The sequence below is a fragment of the Podarcis liolepis genome (genome assembly GCF_965112155.1).
Source record: "Podarcis liolepis genome assembly, chromosome: 2".
In the NCBI taxonomy this organism is placed as follows: Eukaryota; Metazoa; Chordata; class Lepidosauria; order Squamata; family Lacertidae; genus Podarcis; species Podarcis liolepis.
In genome coordinates this window covers 52,605,324-52,630,497 of record NC_139555.1, presented here as the reverse complement: position 1 = coordinate 52,630,497, position 25,174 = coordinate 52,605,324, and the positions used below count along the sequence as shown (strand labels likewise).

Below are 25,174 nucleotides of genomic sequence, written 5' to 3'. Positions count from 1 at the left end.
TCTTCTGTTTATAGTCATGAATGACTTGGCAAATCCATAGTATACCAAAAGTTTGAGCATCTTCCCTTTTGCTAACTGAAAATAGAGACAGAGGTTCAGTAGATGATAGAAGAATTTGCAATTGAGAAGCTAGATTTCAGAAAGCCAAAAGCATGAATTGCTTTTGGCTTTCTTTCTTGCTGACATTCAGATACATGAAAATTTGTCCCTGGGAATTTTAAAAAGGATTTTAGCTATAAGTTATTTTACTTAGTTGTAGAAGAACTTGCTTTAGCATTCACTTTATCCAAAATCAATGTTTCCTTCTTCCTGTCTGGCCCAAAAGATTTGTGATATTAACAGCAAGAAGATTTTGATTAACCTACAAGGGTCATTTGTTCATCCACCTTACCTTAGCATTTGAAATTTGATTCAGTTCATATTTAAGGGCAAGCCTACCTAATTCACACTTTCTGATGCAAAATGTGAACTAAAATGCACCCATCCTTTGAAATTCGCATATTTCTGAATTTTGTAATTCTCCAGCCAAGTAATGTGCTGGATGTATAAGGATGTATAAGGATGTATAAGGTGTGCATAAATATTAGTGAGGGGCATGCAAAAATGCAGAATTGTATACTGGTGAAATTACATATAAATATGTGTATATTGGGAGAAGTTCACATTCAATGCTGATGAATTTTCATGAGGACTTAAAAAAAAACACCTCTCCACATATTGAAGTGAAAATGCATTGTTTTCAATGTGTGTGTGTCACCCTCTTCTCAACCCCTCTCCTTCTAGCTGATCACCACTGCAGACTTACTGCCTTCTTTCTCAAGCGTACCCAAACAGATGTGTTATGATGCTTCTCTTGGTATCCATCCCTCCGTAAATTTCTCTGACAGAAAGGTATAACAATATACTAAGACTGGAAGAACAGGGTGGGGGGAGGGAGGAATGTGGTGTATATCAGAGACAAAATGCTGAGAACTGAGCCCTATGTAAAACAGCTGGCTCCCTTGGCCACTAAAGTCCACCTTGAAACTTTGCCTTGATGGCTGCTTCAGCAGCCTAATATCTAGGATCCCATGCCCATATGATGATAGCTGCCATTGCATCCTCTCACCTGTTGCCTCCTTATAAACCTGTTAACATCCTTACAATCCCCAGGAATGTCAAGCAGATGCTAGCTTTCCATGCTGCTGATCAAAAGGTTGCCTAGCAACTGCCTGCCTCTCAACTTAGAAGCAGAAATTCAGCTGTGCTTGGACCAATCACCCAGGGAACTGTGGGTCCTTTCCCTCTAACATCTCAATGAAGTAGACTCTGGTCACTGATGCCGTAATCAGTTTATTAACCTTTGAGGCACTACGAAACTCTTTGTTATGCAGGAGAGTTATCAGCTATGGCAAGACACCTCTTGTACTACAGCAGGATGATTGCAAATGAAACCTGCTGAAGAGTCAGAGGGGGGAAAGGAAACTTACACCAGGTCTTGGATTGATCCAGAGCAAAAGGCAATGGTGGTCGTGAATAAATTCAGGGCTGAAAAATGCTGCTCTGGCTTACCTTACAGCAGAGATGCGGAACCTGTGGCCCTCCAGATGTGATTGGCATTCCAAGGCCACATCTTCACTACATGCTTAAAGCATCATCATGCTACTTTAAACCCAGAGTTTAACAGTCAAGCTATCTTTCCAGGGAACTCTGGGAACTGTAGCTCTGTGAGGGGGATGAGGGTCTCCTAAAAACTCTCAGCACCTTTAATGAACTTTCATTCCCATGCATGATGATGTTTTATATAGTGCAGAATGGGGCCTAACTCCCATCATCCTTGATAATGGGCTCTGCTATCTAGGGCTGATGGAAATCCAACATCTGAAGAGCCACAGGTAATCTATTCCTGCCTTACAGGACTGTTGCAAGATGAATAATATGACTACTTTATGCACATAAGGAATTATTGGCATGATTTAAACAGATTTTATATATATAGTTTTCATTCTATCAATGTTTCATTGCTTTTTAGTTATTGCTTTTTCTATGTTTTTAGCGATTCTTGTTTTTATCTGTAAGCCACCTACCAGGGAAAAAGGTGGGGTATGGTATAAATAAATGGCTCAATAGATACTAAATATTAGTGACAGTAGCTCTGTCTTAGCTGGTGTCAGCTCTGAAGTAATCTTAGATGGTAGATGATAGATAGATAGATAGATAGATAGATAGATAGATAGATAGATAGATAGACAGACAGACAGATAGATGATAGATAGAATCACCTGCCTTCCCAGCTTTTCTTTGGACTGTTCCATTGTGTGAAAGCAACAATGAGTGAATGAGCAGGAGGTGTGAGGGATGGGGGCCACGTGAGATGCCTATATAAGCAGATGTAGCTGTCAGTTCCAAATAGCATTTGCAGTGGTCAGTGCTACATGTCTAGAAATTTAATTCTGGACTGTCCTTGAATCCTAACAGGTACCTATTTGGTGCTCAAATAATTTCCATCCTTGGCAGGGACTCAGCTGTCTGGGAGAGGGGCCAGAGCCATATGCTATAGAACTTATTAGAAGGTGATGGTCCAATCTGAACGAGGTGCCCGTCCAATCTCATGATTGGCACTTGCAAATTGGGTGGCTGCAAGACCGCAGCTTGGGTGGAATCAATGACATACTTCTAACGACGTCAAATTCAGTGACATTTCATTTTGTCCTGTGGTCAGCTCTGATCAATCTTTTTAAAAACATTAAGAAACATGTGAGCAGATCATTATGTGAGCTGCATATGGGTGGATGTAATTAAATGTATATCTCACCCTTCTTCCCAAAGACACTCGAGGTGGCAAACACATTAGTAGTAAATTGATACAATTTAAAATAATATAAAAAGCATACTAAAACCATCTAAAAACAACCACATATCCTCACAGTTAATGATTAGCATGTGAAGCTGTCTTATACTGAATCAGACTGTTGGTTTATCTAATCTAGCTCTTGGCTACTCAAGGGCAGCCAGCATGGTGCTCTCCAGATGCTGTGAACTACAAGATATTAGTTAGGGGCCTCTGCTAGTCCTCCTACCAGAGATCCTTGTAACTGGAGAAGTCACAGATTGAACATGGGTTTCCCGGCATCTAAATCATACGCTGTACAATTGTCCTACGTTGTAGCGACAATAAGATGATTTCCCTTACGTGGGGATATAAGAGTGCAGCCAGAGGCCTTTTCTCCCTGTTCATGTCCTTGAGTTGCAATCTTTTGTTGCCACAAATGAGCTGGTGCAGGACCTGAACAATATATCCTGATGGGAAATGATGGCATTTACTGGTGCAATCATTCACAGATCTCCGCGCAGATGCATGAACCGCGCAGATGCAACACACCCATGTTGGCACTGGTGTGCTGAGACCAAGGGAGCATTTCACACGGCTCCCATCAAGCAGAGAGGAAGCCCTGGGAGGTAAAAACATGACAGTGGCCTGCACAAGTACATTGTTGTGAGTAAGCTCTGTCTTGTAGAAATGCCGTCAAGGCCAACAGCATGGCTCCCAAACTGTCACTGCAGGGAAAATTAGGAATTCCAATGAAATCCAGCCTTTTGAGTGAAGGTAGGCTTCCAGGGCTCAGGAGCAAGAGTTAATGCTGAAATGTAGATAAAACCAGTGGAGGCATCTCTTCGTTTTTCTCTGTTAGGATTTGTCTACCTATCACACAACTTGTTGGAGGCTGTGGTTGGTTTGTCCAATTTGATAGGGGGACACTTAGTTGATGAGATCTTCATAATAAGAGAGGGCAACCGGCAACCAGCCGCAATGCAGTTATTTGTGCTTTGGTCAGATTAAACGAAACAATTTGTGCCCATTTGAGCTGTTGGTTGTTGACTGAGGCAACATTGGTCCTATATGCAAAGATACAGTTATTATACAGAATTTCCTTGTTCAGTGATACACATTCATTAATCATGAACCAATATAAAGGTTGTATTGCCACTGGAACAGAAAACTCAAACCAAAGCTACATCACTGCTACAAAGGGCCACGTCTTCACGAGAGAGAAGTAGATTGCAAAACCATTAGTATGAAGGAAGGGGGCATATTATTCCTTTTTGAGTCAGTACCACTTTTGAGGTCACCTGCACCCCTCTTTTACATGGGACAGGCATGTTTTTTAGTGATGCAATGTCGTCAAGACCCGCCCACCCCAGGGGAGCTTGCTGTGCTGTATTCAAAGTGCACAGTGTCAAGGAGCCCTAGCCACTCCTAGCTTTGGGTGACTGGATGACCTGTTTTGGAGCTCCTTACAAGGTGGGGGCAGGGAGTGGGCAGAATGCTACCCACTGACAGAGTCAGTTTTACAGCCCTCAGACACCTTAAAAAGAGTTCTGCAGGACTGTGGATTCTGAAGTGAACCATGAACTGATCGTGGTCCCAATCTGCTCAGACTCACTCAAGTGAGTCCACTTCAGAATCCTCCAATCCCTACCTACTCCTCTTCAGTTAAATTCAGACAGATTTCATGAAGAAAAACATGGAACGATTATGGCAGATTAGGCGACTCATCTTAACTCCACCAGAGGACGCTATTGTTAAATTTATGTGGGGATCGTCAGGAAGCACATGCAATGGGAAGAGCATTCTATTATCTCCCTCAAAAAGAAAAAAAAGCCTGCATTGTAATCCCCAGAGTTCATCCTTTTCTCTGACATCCTGTGCCTAAAAGAAAAGATATCCTATCTGCGAAATGAGCAAGCGCCTCTCTGTTTTATCACAAAGAAGAAGCAGATGCCAGGTATTTGGGGGTCACCCTCATTGAATGTGCACCAGTATTGTTGGTCCTTTGAAAACCCAGAGGAGAAAAAGCATTATATCACAAAAAAAAGAAAAGATATTTCGTCAGGGAAGGGGAGAATACACAATATGCAAATGTAATTTCAATAAAGATTGGACTGTGCCTTTGGGGGAAAGATATGCCTACCATGTTAAAATTACATTGGCAGATTCTGATTCACCTTTTCACTGATATCTAGCGCTTTTCAGGACTTAGCCTTGGGACAGAATTTTCAGAGCTAGGAAAGATTCAGATGCGAAATATGTGATATTTAAAAAGAAAAAAGGGGGGATGTGGCAAGGGGCAGTAGCACTGTAGAAGGCCATGTGCTCTGTAATGAGGAAGTCCCAGATCAGGGCTTAGAAAGATCTCTGCCTGAGACCCCAGGGAATCAGCTGACAGGGTACACAGTATTGACTCTCAGCATTCAACCTTCTCCATGCAGCTGCTGGCTTGCCAATGCTCAACACTGATCAAAATCCATCTAGCCTACCCATAGCTGAAGAATCCATAGAATTCAAAGAGGGCTGTCTCATATATATAAAATACCTAACACAGCGATTTTCTGACCCAGCTCCTATTAGTCTCCAAGTGAGACTACTGGGGTGTTTGTGTCCTTAGATGCCTCCCCAGTCCTGTCTGTTGTGAACTGTGGTGATAGCCCAGCATACCCCTGATGTTTTCCTGTTTATTCCTCTCCCCCTGCCCATTAGCCATTGCTGGACTTTCTGAGAGACATAGGCTGTGCACATAGAGGACAATGGAAATTGCCTGATATTTTGGCTCAGATCATGCTAACCACATATGAGCATCTTGCTTTTTTTGTCACTAGCAGACATTGGAGGAGGGCAACCAAGTGGGGTGGGACAAGGGATGGAAGAATCATAGGGAAAGTGAACTGGTCATCCTGACTGTAGGTCCACAGGTGGCTCTTTGGCCAGCATTTTCATGAAACCCTTTCAATTTGGCATGCACGATGAGCTTTCAAATTGAACACCATGTGTTCCCATTATGAGGCTGCTATTTATAAGATATTCCACAAGGGGGCAATGGAGACATATTTGATATTTAGCTCTCTTTCTCTGATTCCTATTCTCTTTCTGAAAGATGTTTTCCTGCTCCTCAAGGATATAAATTTTAGTTCTAGGAGGGAAAGAGGGAGGTGGAGGAGGGAGAATCCAACAGTCTCTCAGTGCTAACAACGTGATTCTTGTCCTGAAAGGAATTAATTATGCCTTCCTCTCCCTACTTACCTTCGGTTGCCCCACTGAGTAGGGCTTACTTGCCGAGTAGGCAAGGAAGTCCTTCCTTCTCGTGATTTCTCTGGAGGATGCATGTCCTCCCATCGTGACAAAGTAAAATTATTCCACCTCTCATTTCTGTGCTTCTTCGCCTTAGGTGCACGTCCTCTTAGTGCTGTATTGCAGAACTGGGAATTCAGGAAGCATTTGCATAGGCTACACTTCCAATCTCTCAAAGACCTTTGTGCAGGCATAGCTCAGCACTGCACAGTGGCAATTTTGGCCTGCCTCTTGCTTTATTGATGGTTGATCTCGAATAATTTGGGAGCTCATATTCAATGGAATGGGTTTTAGAAGTCTCTTAACAGTTTTGCATGTTAGGTGCAACCCTCCCTGGCGGAAGTTTGTGTGACAAGCTCAGGAAAGGTGTTCCGGTGGGCAGGGGGAGGTACTGACATCAGATGTAAAGTCTCAACCTCTCGTTAGGCAGCAGCATTATTTCTGTAGGTGGTGCTAATTAACATAGTCCAAATGCACACACAGCCAAATAGAGCCAACTTCTTAGCTAAACTGGGCAACTTACCATTATGCCTCAAGTGCCAAGAAGACGTCAGGGTTTTAACCTTTCTCTGCTTTACAGAAGACCCCAAGTCATTACAAATCTGTGCCTACAACTGCATAGCAAACAGGCTGGCTCAAATCTCTCGCCACACATGCCAGTTTCCATGGGGTCATTCACTAACAGGGAATCAGATGAAAGGTGGGATCATCACAAACAACTGCCTGACCTTCCAGCTGAACTGTTCATAGTCCTATGGCCATGTAATAACCTCATGGACACCTACATGCGATAGTTTCCCCCATTCCCAATTCAGCACTGCAGCAATGGGGACAAAAGAAGGATCTTTGGATCCTTTCTCTGTTCCCATTTGTGTGCTGCAGGACCCTAGCAGTCTATTTCAGATGACAAGTGAACATGTGGAGGAGAGATTGGGATCCCAGTTCCCAGCTCTCTTCAATGCCTTCACTGGCTGCCTTAAAAGGGCAAGCCCTCTTTGAATTCTATGAATTCTTCTGCTATGGGTGGGCTAGATAGATTTTGATCAGTGTTGAGCATCTGCAAGCCAGCAGCTGCATGGAGAAGGTTGAATGCTGAGAGTCAGTATTGTGTACCCGGGCAGCTGATTCCCTGGGGTCTCAGGCAAGGATCTTTCTAAGCTCTGATACCTGGTATCCTTTTAACTGGCAACATCAGGAATTAGATCTGGGACTTCCTACAGGGCACATACCATTCACCCAGGATACAACAGAAAGATACCCATGTACAAATCGCAGCCCATTGTTCCGTTTGTGTATTTTTAATGTTTTAGTGATTGTTTAGGGCTACTTTTTATGTTGCAGTCATGTGTTTTTTTCATGTTGTAATTATGAATTCTTTTCAAGTTGTAAGCTGTCTTGAGCATGGTTTGAACTGTGGAAAAGTGACATAAAAAGAAAAAAATGTCTGTGTGTATGTATGTATGTGTGTATGTATGTGACACTGTATGTTCAGGCCTAGAGACAGAGGGAAAGACTACAATTTCTAATAGGAAAAATGCCTCCAAAGGCATTCATTTTGAAGCCTTTCAAGTGTTGGTATTTTTCTTTCTGAGAGCTGATAAGGCTGTAAGTATGTGACTGTATTTCCTAGCGATTGATTAGTTTGTTGCCTGTTTGAACCTGCTTCCCCGAGTCGTATAAATCATTGCTTCATCATCAACTGCACCTTTTTTTTTTAAGCTCAGGGTGGTTAACTGCCGGGCGATTTACGAGGTTTGCCAATGGTTCCGGACAAAGAATATTTAATGAAAGAAAAGAGAGAGAAAATCCTCAGGAGATTGCACTTCTCTGTGAACCATGAGCCCTTGAAGCAAACTCATTCTAGGTTATGTGTAAGTGAGTGTATAAATAATATAGAGTTACATACACCTAGCTGGACAGGAGGTCGTAATTCCTGAGAGGCTCTATAGCCTTCCTAGAGCGCATGAGCTAAGCTCTCTATAGGTAGACGGTTTTTCTACGGCACAGAGCTCCTCAGATCCCTGTGATGCCAAGTGTTGCTGTCTGTACAGCAAGCAATTACAGATAGTGCACAAAAGAGTCAAAGAAAACCAGGCATTAGCTCTCGAAAAACATGCTACCAGCTTCCCCCACATCTTCCACTCGTCACGTCTCTCTCTTGTTCAAGGCGCCAGGGATTTCCAGAGAGACACAGTTCAACCCACACGTATACAGAGCAGCTAATCTGGCGTGGCACAAGAGGAGAACATCTGGAGGGCACTCCTTGATTAGCCAGCACAATTCATTGACTAATGGCTTGATCACACAATCCAGTTGCTTACATGCTATTGTGGAGTCAAGGGGCAAGTTTATATGTGAACCTAACAGGCCATTGAAGATTGCCAAAGGAGAAGAAAGGAATCACCTTCTTTTTTAAGTGGTTTGCATAAGCTCTGCATCTGCTCGTTTAAATGTATAGGTGCAAATCGAGAAATAATAAATTAACATCAATGGAAATTAAACCACATCTCTCCATAGTGGGGAAGACTGTGACCAGGTGAACTTTGCACCTGCTCAGTCTACTGTGCAGGAGAAAAGTTTTGATGACCAATCCCGTGCTTTCTCTTCGGATGGTTGTTTATCTGTAAACCAGCCTTGGACTCGACAGGGCATGAGACTCTTAATCTCAGGATCACATTGGGCAAAAATGGAAGTCCGTTCTTAACCTGAAACTGTTCTTAACCTGAGGTACCACTTTAGTTAATGGGGCTTCCTGCTGCCACCAGAGCACAAATTTTGTTCTCATCCTGAAGCAAATTTCTTAACCCGAGGTACTATTTCTGGGTTAGCAGAGTCTGTAACCTGAAGCGTCTGTAACCCAAGGTACCACTGTAAGTGAAATGTGTATTTGGCCCAAAACACTTGCTTAGCATGCATGACAATCTCATAGCAATTAAAAGACTCTCAAGTAGCAGGAGTGTCAAATAATGTCTGATACAGGAGTGCTGCTGCCTATCAGGGCTAAGTGGACAACGCCAGAGTTCCTATTAGTTTGACTCAATATCAGGCACCTCTTCAATGCTCAGTCAAGCTCAGTTTTTGTACACTGCCCAACCCCCCAGAGGGTCAGATTTGAGGTTGAGGATTCAAATGAACCACAGTCACATTGCTGATCAGTCAAATGATTGTCCATTCCCCACCCACTCTGTGGCCCACTGATCAGGCCAATCTGATCTGGGCTGCCTGAGGACCACCTGCCTGAGATTTGCCCTCAAAACAATTTGAGGGCAAGGCTAAAGGAGAGATGGGGGGGGGGAGGCAACCACCCACGTCCATGAAGACTCAGCTGCTGGGTAGGCCCTTTTTGCAGTTTTCCTAGCAAACCGCCTGACAGACTTAGATCACTCTGGCCCAACAGCCCACCGTGATCTGGGGCTACTTCAACCCCACCCAACTCACAGCCATATTCCCCCAAGTCAGCTTAATGCAGTTCAGGCCTAGGGCCTCAGCCGAATCTGGTGCACAGCTCTAAAGATCACACTTCAAAGTTGTAAACAGAGTTTCCACAATTAACAGAGAAGAAGAGGGGAGAGGGAAAGGGAGGGAGCATAGGTGCCAATTCCCTGGGGCCCTGGGTGCCTGAGCACCCGCAAAATTGCCCATGAAGGGGCCAGGCACCCACAAAATTCAGTGCCAAGGCCATGTATGCTGCAGAGCACCCACAGCCCTGGGCACCGACAGCTGGCACTCCTGGGAGGAAGAATGATTCGGGAGAAAGGTAGGGTGATATTTTTGTTGGAGTAAAGCCGCCCTTTAACCGGAGGATGTCAGAACATGTCTTGTAATCTGCTTCTTGCTCATGAGCAAGACTTTATGGGTGTATGAACTGAAAAATACTTCATTTTGCCTTTTCTGAAAAAGTTGTGGCCTCTACATTCTTCTGTGTAACCAATTTCAGGCCCCTTTTCTGTTATATGTCAGCTCAAGTAAGCCGGTGCACATTTTCCAGCTGTATCATTTGGCTTTCGGGGGCAGGGGGCAGGGATTGTCCTCCTTTCCCATTTTCCTAGGGCTGTTTTAAATGTCACATTGAAAGGGGACTGCCCGTCAGTACTTCAAACAACCAAAGGAGCTAAATATAAAAGATGCATCATGTGCTTTTTGCAGAGCGGTGCCAGATTTAAAAAACTACATGTTTTTCTGCCCTTTGTTCCGCAACACCAGAGATAGCTAAATATAACGATAGGACATTGGATAATTTGGCCTGGCGATGGAGCACGATAGAGGGTTTTTATTATCTCAGGGCTTTGAAAGGCAAGTGTCACAAGCACACACACAATTTAAACAGCCACTGTGAGAGAAGGTGGGAAAGGATTTTTTGACATGCACTCGTGGCAAAAAAAACCCCAAACCATTTATGCTGCACTTAGCAGTAACAGTGTTGGCTCATCCATTCTTTTCCCCACCAGCACCGGTTTTTAAATCAATTAAATCTCTCTAATTCATTCCCAACAATGCAGGAGCATTATTAAGTGCCTTCACACAGGAACCGTACGAGGGGCATGGAGGAGAATGGTGGCATGGTGTTTTTTTTACAATATAGGCAATATAAACATTTTCAGGAAAACTGTTAAAAAATAAATAATTTGCAGAGCCTGTTTAGATCCTGGTCACCTCTGGAGTGGATACTGCAGCACATCCTACATTCCGCTTCCATATTCTCAGTATTCTACAAGAGGGATTCATGTGCATACGGGAAATTTAGGTTAAAATGGATTGAAGCCTAGTGCAACAATTCCACTTTTGTTTTTAAAACTGGGATTTTTGCAGTTAGGAAAGTGATGGTGAAGTGCATTGAAAAGTGTGGAATGAACAAATGATTAATGGGAGCATGTATAAGCACTGCACTAACAAATTAGAATGTACCCTATGTTCTTTGTCATATAACCTCCCTGCAAACAAGTCAGAATAAATTTCACTAAAGACCAATAAAAGGCACAAGAGGACACTTGGGCAAAGTGGTAAAGATGCACCCAGGAGTATCCTTTTGGGAGAGAACAGGTAACATGCCAGTTTCCAGCTGGTGCCAACGTTTTGTAGCATTTTGTAGTGAAAACATCACAATTTGTAGCACCCCACAGAGCAAGAGACACTCAAAACCGAGGGTCACGGGGTCACCCAAAAACCCAACGTTGTCCGATCCCTTCAATTTTAAATCATTTTGTAGCATTTTGTAACAAAAACCCCATGATTTGTAGCCTCCCACAAACAGAGCAATAGACACTCAAACCTGAGAATCACAGGGTCACCTCAAAACCCAACATTGTCCGATCCCCTCAAAACCAGTGTCAAAGTTTTGTAATCGTTTTGTAGTGCTTTTTGTGAAAACCCCGCATTTTGTAGCACCCCACATACGTTTGAAATGTTTAAAGCTGATAAAAAATACAGTTTTATTGATCAAAATTCACATTTCGTGAAGGAATTTTTAAATAATCATTTTTAGCAAATAAAAATTGTCTATTGCTCCATTTGTGGGATGCTGCAAGTTGCGGGGGGGGGGGGGGTGCTGCAAAACTCTATAAAATGATTACTATACAAAACTTCCACACCTGTTTCAAGGGGATCAGACAACGTTGGGTTTTTGTTTGCTAACTAGGAACCCGAGTTTGATGCATCAATTACGGTAATCTGTGGGGTGCTAGAAAATGTGGGGGTTTGCTACAAAGTGCTTCAAACAATTACAAAACTTTGGCACCTGTTTTGAGGGGACCCCAGTTTTGGGGGTTCTTAGTTAACGAAGCTAGTTTCCAGAACAGGGGAACCACCCACTCAAAGAGCCCCTGTCTTCCCAGCATTCAAGCACAGTTTATCTGGCCTCATCCAGTCCACTACTGCATTCAGACACTGGTCCAGAGTTTTCACAGCCTCCGTTGATTCAGGTGTTATGGAGAAGAAAAGCTAAGTGTGTCTCAAAGATAAATGTTTGGAATGCACTGATTTAATAAACAGAATGGGCAGGACAGAATCAAAAGCAACAATGGGGAGGATCTCTAGGGTTCTTCGCACAAAGTTCAACGTTTAACGTTTCCAGGGAAGCCAAGCAGAAAAACTGAAACTTTCTGTTTCTTTTACCATACCTAAAAAACACACAATCCACATCCCAGGCCCTCCAAAATGAGATTTGTTGTTCAGAAGCTCAGAGCAAATAAAGCATTATTCTTTCTGAGGCAGCATTAACAATGAACTTAAACTTTCAAGCACAGCCATTTCTTTTATTACACAGCATTTTTCAGAGCTCTCAGAGTATAATTCTGTCTTCATCCATCTGGCTTATAACAAAGCACCTCAGTGACGTGAAATAAATCAAATAGGTAGAAACAAGATAACTATTCCAACACTGTTGGTGAGATTTTGAGATTTCTTTCTGAACATATCTACAAATTTAGCCATTAAAGGCCAATCCCTGGAGTTGTTTTCCAACCAGCTTTTGGAAAGTCTTCACACGGATATCCAACAGATGTCCTGAAAATGAATGTGGCCTTGTTTAGATTCTTAATGGAATGAAAGGTTATGTTTCTGAGTTGGAGAGCTTAAAAAGAACTCTGCTAGATCAAGCCAATGGCCTGTCTATTATTTACTACAGTTATTCTTATTAATGCAATTTATTACCCATTCTTCACCCTAAGGGTGGGTTACAACAATCAAGGCACATTAATACAGGTCACTCTCAACTTACGCGAGGGTTACGTTCCGGGGATAGTGTGTAAAGCCAAAAGCATGAATAGTCAAAACACATTGGGTGCAATGATGGGTGGGCTTGCCCAAGCTCCACCACCCCCGGACTCCCACCCCTTTTTAATTTTAATAAATCTTTTTGCCAAGTGCGTAAAGCTGAATGCACACAAGTGCACATTGTGACTAACTTGTATTAAAACACAATGTTAAAAACAGTTTAAAGCTACTTACAAAAAAATAAGGTAGGCACTAAAAATATACATCTCGAGTGTCAAAAGCCAGGGTGAACAGGTGCCTCTTCAGCATTCATGGAAAACTGTACAAAGAAGAAGCCACATGCAACTCTGAAAGATTCCATGCCTTCCCAGTACTTTGACAGACCGCCAGGTGCTGGTGTAGTTTATTTTCATCCCATCTGTCCTGCTGGGGAGAGTCCAGTAGTGCACTGAATGAGACAGTTAGGCATGCAACCTTACAGATGCATATTTTGTGTTAAATACAGTCGTACCTTGGAAGCCAAACGCCTTGGGCGTCAAACGGTTTGGCTCCTGAACACCGCAAACCCAGAAGTGAGTGTTCTGGTTTGCGAACGTTCTTTGGAACCCGAATGTCTGACGCAGCTTCCACGGCTTCCGATTGGCTGCAGGAGCTTCCTGCAGCCAGTTGGAAGCCGCACCTTGGTTTCTGAATGTTTTGGAAGTAGAACAAACTTCCGGAACAGATTCTGTTCGACTTCCGAGGTACAACTGTATGTTCAAAAATACATACTTGCTATTGATCTTTTAAATTGTAAATTTGTTAAAGAAAAAACAAAAGAAACACAGACATATAAAGAAGGGGGAACACAACGGAACAAAAACAATATTGTCGGCTCCTGTTCACAGTGCAATAAACATCAACACATCCATCCCAGTTTACAATCACGGATCGATATACGCCATTCAAATGTGTGAATAGGTATCCAAACAATAGCTAGCTCATTCTTCTAAGTATGTTTCTGTAAAGTACATTCAAACATAGCAAGGACATTAAGGCCTTCAAGCCATTGTATAATAGATGGTGAGTATTTATCTTTCCAGGCTTGAAGTAGAAGTCTCTTAGCGACTATAAGGGCTCATTAAATCCATTTTTGTTGTCCTGCTGTTAGCCCTCATACTACAGGGAAATAATTTAAAAATACACAAATAATAAGCAGATATAAAGTATTTTTGCTAACACAAGCTGAATACAGACAGTACTTCAGACCAAAAATTACATACTCAACTACATATTTAAATTTGCATTTTCATACAGGTTTTTTTTTTTTAAAGAAATGCAGATTACTGCAGAAAAGGGATATAATTTATTTGTGAATCTGGAGACAGTGACACAGATTAGAAGTAGACTCGTTCTTCTTTCCCTAAATGTTGCAGATGTGGTGGTGGACCTGATGAAAAGCCAGAAGAGTCCCGTCCCCCCCCCCCGCCCCAGGTCAGAAGCTCTGCTAGGAATCCTAGAGTCTCTGAAAGGTAACTGCTCGTTGCACAAGTAAATAAGAACTCTGTTTGGTTCTAACCATAGGAGCCAACTCCTAGGGGCTGTGGTCCCTTTGCCCACCCCCATAAAATATTTGAGGGCCCCCCAAAGTTGAGGGGCATTGCCATTCAAATGGTATGTATGTGCCGCATCTTGTGATCGAATATGTGGGGCAGGGCTTACGTGGCCCCCAAATATTTTCACCAGAAGCGGCTTAGTCATGCTGACCACATGACCTGGAAAAACTGTCTGCGGACAAACGTCGGCTCCCTCGGCCAGTAAAGCGAGATGGGCGCCGCAAACCCAGAGTCATTCGTGACTGGACTTAACTATCAGGGGCCCTTTACCTTTTACCTTTACCTCTGGCTCATAGATTATCCATATTACTTTTATTCCTTTTTAAAAAAAAAAAGTCTCTCTCTATTGGCCTAACTCTGAGGACTTCGGCTGCTTAATGAATGATTCAGTGGCATAAAAGTATATAATATCCACTTCTGGAGCTCAGTCAATCTTCCAAGGGAAGGAAGGCCTGCAGCTGGAAAGCTGTGCCCTTGTACATACTTTTGTCACAGATGGCACCACCAAGAGGCTGCTTCGAGGCAAACGGAAATTTCAGTGAAACGGATATCTGTACATACAAGCTCATTCTCTTGGGTTCTCAGTGTTCAGTGACTTGAAATAATTTCTTTTGATTTAGTATACTCCAGCCTTCCCTTGAACTGATGCCCTCCAGATGTTTTGGAGTCCCATCAGCCCCAGCCAGGGTGACCAGTTGGCAAGGATCATGAAAGTTGTAGCCCAGTACATCTAGAGGGCACGAGGTTGGGGAAGGCTGCTATAACCTATCCTTTTAAATCCAATCTGTATTTTCCATATTTGAAGTTATCAGATAGCACACACCTGCTGATCATCCTACACACCTTACTTTTCAGTGTGAACTGCAGCCGATGCTTCATTTCATTTTTGTCCATGTGTCTCATATTCTACTTTTATGATCCCAGTTCTCTGTTTTTGTATAAGAAGCAAAGTTGCTTAACACTACATAAGGAGACCTGTGGCTTTCCAGATGTTGCTAGTCTCCAGCTCCCATTTGCCTCAGGCAGCTTGGTGAATGGCCTGGAGTGAGGGAAGTAATTGTTGTTGTTGTTTAGTCATTTAGTCGTGTCCGACTCTTCGTGACCCCATGGACCAGAGCACGCCAGGCACTTCTGTCCTCCACTGCCTCCCGCAGTTTGATCAAACTCATGCTGGTAGCTTCAAGAACACCATCCAACCATCTCATTCTCTGTCGTCCCCTTCTCCTTGTGCCCTCCATCTTTCCCAACATCAGGGTCTTTTCCAGGGAGTCTTCTCTTCTCATGAGGTGGCCAAAGTATTGGAGCCTCAGCTTCACGATCTGTCCTTCCAGTGAGCGCTCAGGGCTGATTTCCTTCAGAATCAGAGGGAAGTAATAGTACCACTCTATTCTGCCTTACGCCATACCTGGAATACTGTGTCCACTTCTGGGCATCAAAATTTAAGAAAGATAGGTAAACCCCTGGCCATTAGGTCCAGTCGTGGCCGACTCTGGGGTTGCAGTGCTCATCTCACATTATTGGCCAAGGGAACCGGCATACAGCTTCCGGGTCATGTGGCCAGCATGACTAAGCCGCTTCTGGCGAACCAGAGCAGCACATGGAAATGCTGTTTACCTTCCCACCGGAGCGGTACCTATTTATCTACTTGCACTTTGAGGTGCTTTTGAACTACTAGGTTGGCAGGAGCAGGGACCGAGCAACGGGAGCTCACCCCATCGTGGGGATTCGAACTGCCGACCTTCTGATCAGCAAGTCCTAGGCTCTGTGGTTTAACCCACAGCGCCACCCGCATCCCCCTTAAGAAAGATAGACAAGCTGAAATGTGTGCAGAGGGGGTTACCAAGATGATCAAGGATCTGGAAACAAAGCCTTATGAGGAGTGGTTGAAGGAGCTGGGAATGCTTAGCCTTGAAAAGAGAAGACAGAGAGGAGATATGAGAGCCATCTTCAAATATCTCAGGGGCTGTCACATGGAAGAAGGAGCAAGCTTGTCTTCTCCTGCTCTGGAGGGTAAGACTCAAATCTACTTTATTTCATTCCTAGGATTTTCATACCATAGCTTTCACTTTCCATATTCATACTTTTTAGATATCTTATCTCATATTTTGCCACTTTGCTTTGCAACAGAGTATAGCATGCTTTGTCCTTGACATTACTAGAGCTATAGTTAGAATGAAAACATCAATCCATTATTAAATGTGTAAAAAACACAGGCGTTAGAACTCAATCTTCTGCAGGTTTGCAGCACAGCTTTGTCAAGCTTTAAATTCACCAAATCTGTTTGGACTGCTTGAACAAATGCATCTCAGAGAATGCCTTCTCCTGTATTATCAGTCATGTGTGTTAAGATTATCTGATACGACCTTGTTCCATGTCTTTCATCATGTTCCATGTCTTTCACCATCAAAGGCTGCATTAGAATTACAGAATTGTAGAGTTGGAAGGGATCTCAAGGGATGACTATTCCAATCTCCCTCATGTGGGATAGCCAGTTCTATATAATCTACATGCTTATGTCTGATTGATGCATGAAGGGGTTAATACCATAGAGTAAGCTGTCCTGACAGACTTAGCTATGTCACTTACCTTGGGAGGTAATAGATAATCAACCCTATTGTCCCCTCCCAGCCTACCAGTAAATCTCAGTATGTGACAATGTTTGAGCTTGTTGCCTCCCACTCAGCAGCATGGCTCTCACCAGCCACTCTTGAGTTTCTATACCAATAACCTAGGAACTTTTACCACTTTGTAACTAAACTAAGTTTTACTGCCTATGCAACTTTTCTGACTGATGTATGTAAAAGCACTTACCAAATGTGTGCATTTTTTAAAATGCTAAGGGAAATGGAAAACTTTGAAGTTCACTCGGAAGTGCATATTTTAGAGGTCCAACAGCTTATATTTCCATGCTTTACTTTGCTGTGTATTTTGTGACTTTAAATCTCTGCTGGAGTTCTCTCACCAAAGAGTACTTGTCCCCAGACTTGGATCTTGGCATCCAGGAATTCCCTCTCATTCCCTTGTGTGTGTGTTTGTGTGTGTTTGTGTGTGTGTGTGCGCACACACACACAGTGCTTTTTTCTTTAAAAAATGTACTCTCATTTTGACTTAAGAAAATCACCATTTTATAGTTCAAATCTGGAAAAATAAATGCAGTAAATGGACAAAAGTAGAAAGATTCACAAAATGTTTAGGGGTATGCATACACCTGCGTCCCCCCAGAAAAAGCACTGTATGTATGTATGTATGTATGTATGTATGTATACACACACACACACACACACACACACACGATTGCAGTGTTTGAGTCGGTTCATATGGCAAAAGGTGGTCCCTGAGGTATTTAAAGCTTTACAGGCCAAAACCAGCACTTTGAATTGGGCCTGGAAACTAATTTACAAGCAGAACAGGTGGGCCAGGATTGGCATAATATGCTCAAACCGTCTTGCCCCAGTCTTGCCTGGCTACTGAATTCTACACCAGCTGACATTTCTGAACCATTTCAGAGGCAGCCCCACATATAACTAACCACCACTGAACATCAGCCTTTTTGATAACCAGTGGCCCAGCTGCTACAAAATATAATGATGTTGGGCCAGTTAGACTAATATAATGAATACAGTGGTGGCCTGCAAGACGAATGCCTCACAAGACGAAAACCCGCTAGACGAAAGGGTTTTCCGTTTTTCGATGCGCTTCGCAAGACGAATTTCCCTATGGGCTTGCTTCGCAAGACAAAAACATCTTGCGAGTCTTGCGATTTTTTTCGCTTTCCCCCCCTTTTTCTAAGCCGCTAAGCCGCTAATAGCCTTTTAGCCACTCAGCGTTTAATAGCTGCTAAACCGCTAATAGCGCTAATCCGCTAATCCGCTAATAGGGTTGCTTCGCAAGACGAAAAAACCGCTAGACGAAGAGACTCGCGGAACGGATTATTTTCGTCTTGCGAGGCACCACTGTAGTTTATCCCAGATTATACACATTTGAGTTGGAAATGAGTCACCCAGAATGCACCAGTGGCCTAGCCCTTTCTGAATGCTGACTTCTATGGCCCATTGTTCTCTTTCCTACCCCCTTGAGTGAAATGAATAGTGTTTTACTTAACACATTGTTCTTTTGCAACCCCCCTTTTTTGAGGGGAGGTCCGCCCTATCAGTGACTGAGATCTATGAAGCCAATTACACCGACAATTTAGAGTCCAAGTGGAAATGAGAAATGCACTACTGTCCTTGACGTTACTGGCGCGGCAGCTGGAATCAAAACATTAATTCAGATTAAAGCTGAATCAGACAACAATTCATTAATTTTCCAATGAAGCATTTGCATTTCATCTCTACACATGATTTGACTGGTTAATGAAATGCTACCACCTATGGTGCCTAAAAGTGAACTTGTCAGCACTCCATATACCACAAGGTTGCATATGGGAAGGATGCAGGATATAGTGAATACAGCAGAGCATGAGAGAAAGAAATGTGAGGCTAATTGTTATGCCATTAATTTAACTATGCAAGCTGATTAACCTCCCGTATTTCCAGTTCAGTTTAGGTAGGTTGTTGTTTCTTTATTAATGTTATTTTCTATGCTGTCGTTAATTGGACAATAGGAGTACGGTATTTGGTGCAATGGGAGAACTGGAGCATCACAAAGGGGAGAAGCCAGGAATTGAACCTAGGCCCTTCAGCATGCAAAGCACATGCTCTCCAATGGAATTACAGGCTGTAATAATTCCACCAACAGCCAGTGGAACAGGGTTAAGAACCTTATTAGAAGCCAGAAAGGCTGCTTTTGGTGCCTGACTGGGTGTAACTAACAAATCTGAAGACAGGAAAGGAAAGTTAAACCAAACTAAACCAAACCAAAGTAACTGCTTTGCCCCTAAGGGGCAGTGTCAAAATTACAAAAGAGTATACAGTGGTAGCTCAGGTTAAGTACTTAATTCGTTCCGGAGGTCCGTACTTAACCTGAAACTGTTCTTAACCTGAAGCACCACTTTAGCTAATGGGGCCTCCTGCTGCCGCTGCGCCGCCAGAGCACAATTTCTGTTCTCATCCTGAACAAAGTACTTAACCCGAGGTAATATTTCTGGGTTAGCGGTCTGTAACCTGAAGCGTATGTAACCTGAGGTACCACTGTAGTTAGGGAACAACCCCAAATGTCAACAACAGATCTCATGATAGGACACTGGTCCCCCTGCCATTCTACAACTTGCTTCCTACTGGTTCCAAGCACCTGCATGAAAATCAGTGTTCATTTCTTCTCTTCCTGCTGGGACAGCAGAAGTTTTGCTTGCTCGAGAACAAGGAGGTTCTTTGGTGTAATTCCAAAGGACTTTAAAAGCCCTCCTGCATAGCAGCCAACTGGTTGTGTGTGTAGAGCTTTTGGGGTCCGACATGACCCTGAGATTCAGCTGGCCTTTACCAGGGAACTGAGCCTTTAGTCTGAAAAGCCCTGGCCTGTAGAACTCCTGGCCAATAGAACAAACCTTCCAACATGGCCCAACCCAAATCCGGGATGCCATCTTCCAGGTCCGCACTCCCGCACAAGTCATGTGACCCACGCAAGATCTTGGCACCCCAAAAGCCTTTTGGGGGTGCAGTGTGCAAAAATGTGTGTTTGGGGACACCATGCCTGAGAAAAGCGCAGCCCAAAATCGCACAAGATCACAGTGGCCATTTGGGCCACTGTCCATCTGCAAGAAAAAATGGGATGTTCCATTTTTGCTGTGACAATTGCTGGGTATGGTAGAAGTTCAAAAGGAGCCATCCCTCCTCAGTTGTCGACACCGTTTTAAAAATCATAAACTTCTGAGAGACCTTGCAAACCCGAGATTCCTTGCCAACCATATTTTATGATTGTGTTATGGCATGTTTTATGGCATGGTAGAATAGTTTAAGCCTGTATACCGCCTTGTGCTTTTTTAGATGATGGTGCAGTTTACAAATATTTAAATAAGTGAAGCACTATGTTGCTCTAATGCAACAAATCCACATTAAAAAACATAAAATCTGCCCTCTCCCGGACTTATTGCAGTTGGAAAAGTGATAGGGAAATACAGTACACTGAAAAATGAAAAATGATTAACGGGAACACTTCTAAATACCCTGTAAGAAAATCAGGATGAAGGTCCCTTGCCATATAACTTCCATGTGAACAAAAACAGAGCAAATTATGCATAAAGACCAGACATAGTCTAATCTCAGCATAAAGTCTGTGCAAGAAAATCAGGATGGATGTTCAAAAAACAGGTCATTTGGAGAATCCCGGTTTTAAATAGCTTTATAATTTCCAACAACAAAAATAGTTTCTTTTGGCAAAGCGCTTTCTGTTAGCCGTGCATACTTATGTAAGACTCTTAAGTGTGCATGACTAGCAGAAAGTGCCTTACAAACAAATAATATTTGATTTTATAAAAATTACGCAGCTTTTTAAAACCAACTAGGCAAAATCAGTCTTCGTTGTTGTTTTGGGCTTTGGAGTGACTTTATCACTCCAAACAGTAAAATAAACAAACAGAATTTCTTTCCTCCCCCCACCTCAAGAAAGGAAACTGAGCGACAATGTGTAGCATAATGATAGTTCAGCATTTTGACTAATTAGTTTGAAACAAGCTCCAGCTCCATTTAGCTGTTCTGGAGTCCTCTAACTCTGCAGTGCAAACAACTCCTCAATGACAGCAGGTGGCTTGTTCTTACACATTTTAATAGGATGCTGCTAAAATATTTATTCTTTTGTTGGATTAGTTGATATCACAGCTGGCTGGGAGCTTGCAATAACTTTTCTGACTGTTGTCCCTTTCCCAAAAGCCCAGGGAGAGAAATAAATAAGTATAGAGCATTTTAGTACTTTGTTTCAATATTTGGGAAATGCAATGGGACATCTACCTGTAGCTATTTTCATTTTTGTTAGTTCAAACACATTCAATTATATGGCAATTTAGTGCTAATTATCAGCAATTAGATATGATAGAGGTAACTTAGAAATAATTGATAACCAATCGATAACCCTTAATTACTAGAAACTGATGATCAGCAGAAGTTGATATAGTTTCACTCCTCCATCCTTGAGTCTTTTCAGGTTCCAGAGTAAGGAATATAAGCACACAAACACATATTTCCAAAGGGGCTTTTTTCATCACTCAAGTCACTGGCAAAAGTTTAGTTTGGCGGATGATAATTAATTGCACACTGAGCTTTTATTTTTAGGAGGAAGTGCAGTTGCATAGGCAGAAACCCTGGGGCTAATGGGATGACTTTGTTAAATACAACCCATTCTGCATCGTTGAGATGAGGAATCCATGGCGCTCCAGATTTTGTTGGACTAGAACTGCCATTGTCCTTGGTCTGTTGGCTGCCACCGCTGGGAATTAGAATCCTACAACTGTGCTGGCTCCCACTCTCAGTCTCTGAACTCAAACTCTCCACATGATTACCGTATTTTTCACTCTATAAGACACACCCGACCATAAGACGCACCCAGTTTTTAGTCTCATTTCCGGGACTATTTGCTGAGTCCATCGAGGCGGTGAGGTCGCGCTTACTGCGAGGCGGCAGGTGGCGGTGCTGAGGTGTGGTCTTGGGCCTCTGGCAGCCGGCAGAAGCTCATTGATCCCACCTTTGTCGCCAATGTTAAATGTTCGGAAAAAGTCAGAAGCCCAAGGCAGTATAAGTTCCTGAACTACCGTATTTTTCACTCCATAAGACACACCTGACCATATGGGGAGGAAATAAGACACACCTAGTTTTTAGAGGAGGAAAACAAGAAAAGAAATATTCTGAACGAAACAGTGGATGCGTGATTTTTGTGGTTCATGCTGTGGCCACAGACATGTGATTTGATGGTGCGTTTGGGGTAGCCAAATGCAAAAATCCTAGAATCCATGTGGACCCCTGCTTTGTAACCATGTTTTTGTGCCATTGGGGCCCCACGCAACAGTGGATGCCTGTTTTTTGTATGTGCAGGCTGTAGCCATAGACATGCTATGTTATCTGATGGTGAATTTGGGGTGACCTAATGCAAAAATCCTGAAGATCCATGGGCTTTTACCTCCCCCTTCCCAGGCAGCCTCCTTTATCGCTAGCGTCTCTTATCTCCCTTACCGATCAGCTGCTTCCTTTCAACACTCCCTTCCCTCTTGTTTGCCTTAGTGTCTTTTCCTTAGCCTTAATCTGGCCTCAACCAGAGCCAGGGCTTTTTGGACCGTGGCACCAATCTGGTGGAACACTCTATCACAAGAGACCAGGGCCCTGCGGGACTTGACATCTTGACAGAGCTGTTCCACCAGGCCTTTGGCCAAGGCACAGTCTGACCCCCTCCTTTGGTATTCCTCAAAGAACTCTAGCCCAATGGTTGCCATGAATTTGATTTTGAATTTATTTTAAAACGAATTGATTTTAGAATGTTGTGTTACTTTTCTTGTTGTTAGCCGCTCTGAGCCCAGCTTCAGCTGGGGAGGGCGGAATATAAATAAAATTTTATTATTATTATTATTATTATTATTATTATTATTATTATTAGCTGGAGCAGTTTTTTGCTCCTCCTTTTCTTCTAATTTCTCTCCTCGTTGCTTTAGTCTTCCTGTCTCCTCTCCTTGCATGTTCACTCTTTACCTCCCCGCTCCCAGGCAGCCTCCTTTATTGCCTGCATCCCTTATCTCCCTCTGATCACTTGCCAATCAGCAGCTTTGTTTCAACACCCACTTCCCTCTTTCCAAAAAAAAAGAAAAAGCATGATCTGCTTTTTGCCCCTGGGCAATTCGGCTCCAGGGACCATGCATTCGCTCCATAAGGCGCACAGACACTTCCCCTTACTTTTTAGGAAGAAAAAAGTGTGTCTTATGAAGTGAAAAATTTGGTACATCCAAAAGCTTTATTCAAGAAGTCAGTACGTGATCTATGTATGAGCTCAGACTATAGATTATAAAGTTCTCAGATATATAAACAGAGTTCTAGAATACATGACTAGGCCCAAGCTAAGACATTGTCCCAATGGCTGGTATGCCCTTCCTACTTTGCTTTCGAACAGCCAAGCACAGACTATCACTCAGGTGGTTCATTTCTTCTATGTAAAGATAGCAACTAAGCAGCCCTCCAAAGGAGATCAAACTGTTTGCATCCTATGATACATACTTGGAGATGGAAGCTTGTCTGGTTCTGCTACTTCACTCTCAGTCCCAGTCTCTGTCAACCCTGCTGAACCCATTGATTGGCAAGCTGGCTTCTCAGTCACCATGACAATGTCCTGCAATGAAGGTGAGGCCTGAGGCAGCTTGAGTGGCTCTCCTTCCACCTAGGGAGCACAACTCGAACCCTTTCCATCCCCATCCACTGACTACTTCTCCTTTCTCCCCTCTGACAGATTTTGCCAACCTCCTTCCCTCCCAGATGCTGCCCCAGGATTCACAGCATACAACAGCAGGAAGCCTGCAGGTTCCCCATCCCTTCTGTACAGTTTATAATTTTGGTGAATTTACTACTGCAATGTGTTAGAGGATAGCCAGAAAAAAGATGGCCAACATAAGCTGGAAAGAGACAATCTATGAGCATCCAGTACTTTCCTTCCATGTCCAAGAGCTTCATGCTTGCCTGTGCTTTCAAGGGAAATTTAGGTTGATTGTTGCAGCATGAAGATAAACCCGACTACCATATTGAAGAATCATGATCTCATACTCCATCACAGCATCTGTATAGTCCTCGGTCCAGTTCTTTTGGAAAGAGAATCGCACCTGTCAAAGCGGCAGATTTCCCTGGGAGCGTTCCCATCAAATATCATTGAGCTCATATGCTGCCTAACTCGTGAAACCCATGGAGAATTTGGCCAGAGGTTAAATGCAAATAACATTGTTATGCACAATAAAGCTGCCTTATCCTCTCAAGGTCAGAGGCCAAGTATGTTACATGAGGTCCCAGTGACCCTTTTTGCTCCAAAACGGGTGTCAGCAGATGGGCATATAGAAAGCAGAAGAAAAGTGCTTCTTAGAATGGCTCTCTTTACACATTTAAACATTGTGCACTGAAGCCCAGCATTATTACCAGCCAGTGGTATTTAAAGCCATTATCCAGCCTGACAGCTCCAGACCTCCAGGCAGCCCTTCCAAATGCCACTGTTGATTTGCTGCAAATGTTAAGCAAGCAGACACTGCAATTATTTGTCAGCAATATAACTTTCCCCTCTTGCCCCGTGGTCATCAGACACATATGGTGATGTGTGAGCTTCATTTGAAAGGATGCAGTCTTGAACCAGGAAACAGAGAGCTCCAATAGCCCAAGACTGAGCAATTAGATAGCAAACAAGCATTAGCAAGAGGTGGTTGCGCATCAAAGAAGCTCTCCATCTGGTGGTGCATGCAGTTGCACTTTCCAAGCTTTGCCTTAACAACAGGTCTTGGTATTTGCCCTCAGCCAAGTCTGCTTCTGCTTTGGCTGTAAATCGGTAGATTCCCCCAGAGAGCTGGATGACCTTCTGGGTAGATGGGGCTTTCATTGAAGGAAATGGGTGTGTTGTAGGGCAGAGAGGTGGGTGTATGGAAAGCTAAGAAACTTGCTCTAGAGAAAAACAGCGAGGCTTGAAAATTAAAGGTGAAGGACATGACAGGGCACCTCCCCGTCCATGGACAGATGTCAATAGGATGGGGAGCTGAATCTTAATTCAACATGAAATATATATATATACCCACATGCAAATGCATTTGACAGGTGTCTCAATTAAGCAGCTAACAAAGCAATCCTGGATATTGAGGATAAGGTAAAAGGGAGAATGGCTCTAC

At 43.2% G+C, this 25,174-nt stretch overlaps 1 long non-coding RNA gene across 2 annotated transcripts in view; it reads left to right on the top strand.

Annotated features, from left to right (window-relative positions):
* The window catches only part of LOC310697520, a 48,012-nt gene extending 23,729 nt beyond the window's left edge, over positions 1-24,283 (top strand). The window contains exons 3-5 of one of the 2 annotated variants that reach the window (XR_014521033.1): positions 3,322-3,438; positions 7,826-7,977; positions 23,767-24,283. This is a non-coding gene — a long non-coding RNA (uncharacterized lncRNA). The remainder of the gene's footprint in view (positions 1-3,321; positions 3,439-7,825; positions 7,978-23,766) is intronic. The other variant, XR_014521032.1, reaches the window with a different exon arrangement.
* Positions 24,284-25,174: the final 891 nt, after the last annotated feature.